The sequence below is a fragment of the Oncorhynchus nerka genome, linkage group LG24 (genome assembly GCF_034236695.1).
Source record: "Oncorhynchus nerka isolate Pitt River linkage group LG24, Oner_Uvic_2.0, whole genome shotgun sequence".
Taxonomy (NCBI): Eukaryota; Metazoa; Chordata; class Actinopteri; order Salmoniformes; family Salmonidae; genus Oncorhynchus; species Oncorhynchus nerka.
The window spans coordinates 9,632,187-9,639,380 of NC_088419.1; the positions used below are offsets into that span (position 1 = coordinate 9,632,187).

A 7,194-nucleotide genomic window follows, 5' to 3' on the forward strand; every position below is an offset into this window, starting at 1 on the left:
TGCTCCAATGGACAGCAACTGTCGTCGAGTTCACCTTACAGTGAAATGCTTACTTACCAGCCCTCAAACAACAATGCAGCTAAGAAAATACACACGAAAAAAGTCAAAAGATAAGAAAAACAAATAATTCAAGGGGCCGCAGTAAAATAACAATAGCGGGGCTGTATACAGGGGGTACCAGAGTCAATGTGTCATGTGCGGGGGCACCAGTGTTGAGGTAATTGAGGTAATTATGTACATGCAGGTAGGGTTATTGAAGTGGCTATGCATAGATAATAACAGAGTAGCAGCAGTGTAGGGGGGGGGGGGGGGCAAATAGTCTGGGTAGCCATTTAATTAGCTGTTCAGGAGTCTTATAGCTTGGGGGTAGAAGCTGTTTAGAAGCCTCTCAGACCTAGACTTGGGGCTCCGGTACCGCTTGCCGTTCGGTAGCAGAGAGAACAGTCTGTGAATAGGGTGGCTGAAGTCTATGACAATTTTTTGGGCCTTCCTCTGACACCGCCTGGTATAGAGGTCCTGGATGGCAGGAAGCTTGGCCCCAGTGATGTACTGGGCCGTACGCACTATCCTCTGTAGTGCCTTGCGGTCGGAGGCCGAGCAATTGCCATACCAGGCAGTGATGCAACCAGTCAGGATGCTCTCGATGGTGCAGCCGTAGAACCCTTTGAAAAGATTTGTTATGGGTCCTCAGAGCCTCAGTCTCCTGAGACAGAATAGGTTTTGTCGTGCCCTCCTAACGAATATCTTGATGTGCATGGACCATGTTAGTTTGTTGGTGATGTAGAAACCAAAAGAACTTGAAGCTCTCAACCTCCTCCACTACAGCCCCATCGATGAGAACCATGGCTTCTGGTTGCGGTATGTACGTACAGTCACTGTGGGGACGACGTCCTTGATGCACTTCTGGATGAAGCCAGTGACTGATGTGGTGTCCTCCTCAACGCCATCGGAAGAATCCCGGAACATGTTCCAGTCTGTGCTAGCAAAACAGTCCTGTAGTTTAGCATCTGCTTCATCTGACCACTTTTTTTTATAAATCGAGTCACTGGTTCATCCTGCTTTAATTTAGCTTGTAAGCAGGAATCAGGAGGATAGAATTATGGTCAGATTTGCCAAATGGAGGGTGAGGGAGAGCTTTGTACGAGTCTCTGTGTGTGGAGTAAAGGTAGTCTAGGATTGTTTCCCCTCTGGTTGCACATTTAACATGCTGATAGTTATTCGGTAAAACTGATTTAAGTTTCCCTGCATTAAAGTCCCCGGCCACTAGGAGCGCCACCTCTAGATGAGCGTTTTCCTGTTTGCTTATGGTGGTATACAGCTCATTGAGTGCAGTCTTAGTGCCCAGCATCAGTCTGTGGTGGTATGTAGACAGCTACGAAAAATACAGATGAAAACTCTCTAGGTCGATTGTGTGGTCACAGCTTATCATGAGATACTCTACCTCAGGCGATCAAAACCTCGAGACTTCCTTAGATATCATGCACCATCTGTTGTTTACATAAATGCATAGTGCCCCACCCCTGTGTCATACCAGAGGCTGCTGTTCTGTCTTGCCGATAGAGTGTATAACCCGCCAGTTGTGTTCTTAATGTCGTCTTTCAGCCACGACTCTGTGAAACATAAGATACTACCGTTGTTAATGTCTCGTTGGTAGGATATACGTGCTTTCAGTTGGTCCCATTTATTTTCCAGCAATTGAACGTTGGCTAGCAGAATGGAAGGCAAGGGGCAGATTAGCCACTCGTCGCCTGATCCTTGCAAGGCACCCGGATCTTTTGCCTCAATCTCAGATTCCATCTCCAGTGAATCACGGAGATCGGTGCCTGGTTGGGTGTCTGCAATATATCCCTCGCGTCCGACTCATTGAAGAACTCCTCGTCCAATTGATTTTTTTTATTTTTATGGCTAAATAATACAACTCCCATCTGCTGTCGACCTCAGGATACTAGTTGAGAGCACTAGTTAGCTCCAAAAGTGGTTATAGGTACATGCTGACAGTGAATTCAGAGACATTCAGTGGCTTGTTACACTACAACCATAATTTGACCAGGTTCCCGAGATTGTAATTGTAATGACAGTCCACCACAACATACCCAATATTTTCCTGATTAGCAAGGAGTAGTCTGTGTTTAAATTGCATTGTGTATTAGAAACACAGTTTAAGATCATTGTAAGGGGATTTCTCAAACGGTTGGTATGGGGAAATTAGCTTCATGGGTTAATGTTGTCTGAGGTTACCAGGGGGGGTAGGGGTTGGCAAAGGGTCAAGTTTCTAATTTAAAAAACTAAATTTACTTCACATAACATCCCACTGGTCTAAGATAAGAATAGAAGCTCTTTTCAACTACACCACTAGAAAAGAACAGCAGTATCCTTGACAACCAACCCAGTGCTAAAAGTCAAAAGTGAATTTGAAAACACTGCAGAGAGCACAGTTTATTAATAACAGTCAGTGAAAGAAAAGTACACTTAAGGCAACGTTAAGGCAACGTTAAGGCAACATTAAGGCAACGTTTGTCTACTTACAGGCTCCTGTCCTGTCCTGTGTGTCAGTCTCAGGATAATCTGAAAGGGAAAAAAGGAGGAACATTTTTGGACCAAAACAGGAACTATTAGAATATAATCATGGGAACGTCACAGCACCCCTTTGAGAGTAAACTTGGCTGACAGGGCAGAACTAAAAGAGATTCATGAAATAACACATCCCAAAATAATAGAGGCTGACCGATAGGGGATTCTTGGGTCTGATAGTGATTTTAGGGAGGCAAGTCACCGATATGTGGTATTTTAGAGGTGAAATGATAAACAGACCGTTTCATTCACATATTGTGCTCCAAAGGATTAACAGATAATATACTCTAAATTATGATTCCTTAATATTAAAATTAACATTGTTTGATAACCACCAAAAAGCAACTATATCCACTATAAATACAAAATACTTGTTCTTAGGTACGTTCCTTAAGTAAATGTAAATCTGAAACTGCACTTTTCACAACTACACACTGAAATCAGTGGTGTAAAGTAAATAAGTAAAAAATACTTTAAATTACTACTTAAGTAATTTTTGGGGGGGGGTATCTGTACTTCAGTATTTATATTTTTGACAACTTCGACTTCACTACATTCCTAAAGAAAATAAATGTACTTTCTACTCCATACATTTGACGGAATGAATGCGACTGTTTTTAGTATTTGCTGTTATAACATTTTAATTACATTTTATTTTATTTCATAAAAAATATATAATAAACATTACAATACTCTCTGGTACCATTATAATTAATTGTGTTGTTTACATTGTTCCAAACGTTCAGAACAATTATATTGTAACCTAACAGCACCTGTTTGACATACATAATATACACACAGCATTTGCTCGTTACCTTTTTCTTGATCCAGTATTTGACTTTCCATTTACCTCCTGAGCAACCAGTAAACATTCCCCCATTTTGAGTTTATTATAGCCAGCTAACTTTAACTAAGTGACAAGGACAGGGCTGTGTGGACTCTGGAACCAGTCCAGTGTTTAAACATGTGGGACAGCCAGCTAGCTAGCTAGGCTAACTGCTTTGCTGGCTCGATAAAGCCCAACTACATTACTATTACTGGTTAACCATCCAGCTAACATTAACCAGCCAGCTAACGTTAACCAGCCAGCTAACGTTAACCAGCCAGCTAACGTTAACCAGTTAGCTAACGTTAACCAGCCAGCTAACGTTAACCAGCCAGCTAACGTTAACCAGTTAGCTAACGTTAACCAGTTAGCTAACGTTAACCAAGTGATGAGGACAGGGCTGCTTGCTTAGTGTACTTTTGATTATTGACTTATTCAAATACGCTTTCGCTGACGAGCTACTCACTGTCAAACCACCCACTCTGACGTCACGACTTCGGGATGAATGACGTTCAATATACAGCTCAGAGAGCGCCCTCTTCAGGCAATTAAATGACCGCACTTATTTGTTCATTCGATGTATATAATATCGGTGGATTAAAGATCGATACAATTATTTCTGAGAAAGGCTAATATCGTCCCGATAATATTGGTGAAACAACTCGTTGACGACTTGGGGGGGGGGGGGGGGGGGGGGGGGACGTTGCTAACATAACAAAATGTGGTCGATCTGGCAAGAAGTCGTGCAGCCACATGGATAATATTAAAACACACCCGGTGTCTCCCCTGTGCACCAGGCCTGTGTGATGAGTCTTTCAACTCCCCCGGACTCCCCACACGGTTTTCAGGAGAATCCATTTGCCTCTGGAAACAGATATTGTTTTGTGTGAGATGGAGAATAGGATCTCACACACACACACACACACACACACACCTTCAGAGCCTCTAACAACTAGAGATCCAGACAGCAGGGGATGTTGGGATGGTGATTGTTTTAAGACCGGAGAGAGGTCTTAAAATAAAGACAGGCCGCAACGGCCTGCACAAGCCTCCTCACCGTGTGTGTGTCCACTCTTACTCCTTAAAAACACCTTCAAAAAAAATCGGTGGTCTGTGAGAGCTTGACCAATAGAAACACAGGGGAAGCAGGTTCCAAATTATATTCAATCATCCTGTCAAATTTCTCGCCTCATTTCACGGTATGCTTGGTTTGACTGTGGACAGTCCCGTAGGACATTCAGGGCTGTGCTTTCTAACGGCCTTGCCGATTTTAACGCTCATTTCAACGTCACTACAATACCAGTTAAAATGTACTTTTTCTGAGAGTAAAACATAAACAAAAAACATGCAAGAACATGTCGTTTGAGACATGAAATAGTTTGAGACTTTAATACCGGGTTAGCCAAGCTGGCGGTCCAAAAGAACGATGGATTGGTAAGTAGGCCAAACTGGTTGATAATTAGTACTGACACAGAGGTAACGCTGTGATAGTGCTCTCAGCCAGGGGGTCACCATAACAACACTTTGATGAGGATATTAGTGTTATAGTAGTCCAGTAACCATGGTGATTTAATCGTTTAGAATGAGAGCTTTGAGGACGATGATTAAGGAAAATGCTGATTCTGATACACCTTTAGGCTTACATAGACATAAACCTAACATAGACATAGACCTAACAGACATAGACCTGACATAGACATAGACCTGACATAGACATAGACCTGACATAGACATAGACCTGACATAGACCTAACAGACATAGACCTAACAGACATAAACCTAACAGACATAGACCTGACCTAACATAGACATAGACCTAGACCTAGACCTGACATAGACCTAGACCTGAGATAGGCATAGACTAGACATAGACCTGACATAGACATAGACCTGACATAGACATAGACCTGACATAGACCTGACATAGACCTGACATAGACCTGACATAGACCTGACATAGACCTGACATAGGTATAGACCTGACATAGGCATATACCTGACATAGACATAGACCTGACATAGACATAGACCTGAAATAGGCATAGACCTGACCTAACATAGACATAGACCTAGACCTAGACCTGACATAGACATAGACCTAGACCTGAGATAGGCATAGACTAGACATAGACCTGACATAGACATAGACCTGACATAGACATAGACCTGACATAGACATAGACCTGACATAGACCTGACATAGACCTGACATAGACCATAGACCTGACATAGACCTGACATAGACCTGACCTGACATAGGTATAGACCTGACATAGGCATATACCTGACATAGACATAGACCTGACATAGACATAGACCTGAAATAGGCATAGACCTGACATAGACCTGACATAGGCATAGACCTGACATAGACATAACATAGGCATAGACCTGACATATGCATAGACCTGACATAGGCATAGACCTAACATAGACCTGACATAGACCTGACATAGACCTAGACCTAACGTAGACTAATGAAAATGAATCAAAACTATTTCAAAGGACATTGAAAGGATGCAAAAATAGAAGTTTCTCCTCGTGTGAGTTAACCAAGTCTGTTTCTCCTTGGGCTGCAGCCTAAGCGTATTCAGGCTACCTAAAGTCTATCAGCATATTGATAGCACGACACACAAGGCTAAAACTCTCGACCACTGCTCCTCTAACTTCCGCGATGCATGCAAAGCCCTCCCCCCGCCCTCCTTACAGAAAAATTCGACCAAGACGAAATCTTGCTCGTTCTGTCTTATAGGCAGAAACTCAAACAGGATGTACCAGTGATGAGAACCATTCAACGCTGGTCTGACCAATCGGAAGTCACACTTCAAGTTTGTTTTGATCACGCGGACTGGAATATGTTCCAGTCAGCCTCAGAACAACACGCTGACTCGCATTGAAGATGTTCTACCCACTGTTGACTATTTAAACCTACATCAAAACAGAAACCGTGGACGGATGGCGGCATTCAGGCTAAACTGAAAGCGCGATCAACCGCATTTAACCATAGAAAATGGTCTGGGAATATGGTTAAATACAAAAAGTGTAGTTATTCCCTCCACCAAGGCAATCAAACAAGCGAAACGTCGGTACAGGGACAAGGTGTAGTCGCGATTCAACGTCTCAGACACGAGACGTATGTGGCAGGGTCTTCAGGAAATAACAAACTACAAAAACAAAAACAGCCACGTCACGGACGTCACACCTCCAGACAAACTAAACACCTTCTTTGCCCGCTTTGAGGATAATACAGTGCCACACCGTCACGGCTCACTAACGAAAACTGCGCCCCCCTTCTCCTTCTCCTTCTCCATGGCTGACGTGAGTAAGACATTTAGACTTGTTAACCCTCACAAGGCTGCTGGCCAAGACGGTATCCCTAGCCGCGTCCTCAGAGCATGCGCAGGCCAGCTGGCTGGTGTGTTACGGAAATATTCGATCTCTCCCTATCCTAGTCTGCTGTCCCCACATCCCTGTACCTGCACTGTCGGAACTAGAAGCACAAGCATATCGTTACACTCGCATTAACATCTGCTAACCATGAGTATGTGACCAATACAATTTTGATTTGATTCATTGTCTTCTGTGTGTTAACCAAGTCTGTTTCTCCTTGGGCTGTATCCTAGGCCTATTCATTGTCTTCTGTGTGTTAACCAAGTCTGTTTCTCCTTGGGCTGTATCCTAGGCCTATTCATTGTCTTCTGTGTGTTAACCAAGTCTGTTTCTCCTTGGGCTGTATCCTAGGCCTATTCATTGTCTTCTGTGTGTTAACCAAGTCTGTTTCTCCTTGGGCTGTATCC

The 7,194-nt window shown here is 43.2% G+C and overlaps 1 protein-coding gene across 1 annotated transcript in view; it reads right to left on the bottom strand.

Annotated features, from left to right (window-relative positions):
- Positions 1–7,194, bottom strand: part of LOC115115078 (signal-induced proliferation-associated 1-like protein 1) — a 246,264-nt gene that overhangs the window by 123,959 nt on the left and 115,111 nt on the right. Inside the window, exon 2 of the mRNA XM_065009423.1 lies at positions 2,527–2,565. The gene's annotated coding sequence lies outside the window, so the exon portion shown is untranslated. The remainder of the gene's footprint in view (positions 1–2,526; positions 2,566–7,194) is intronic.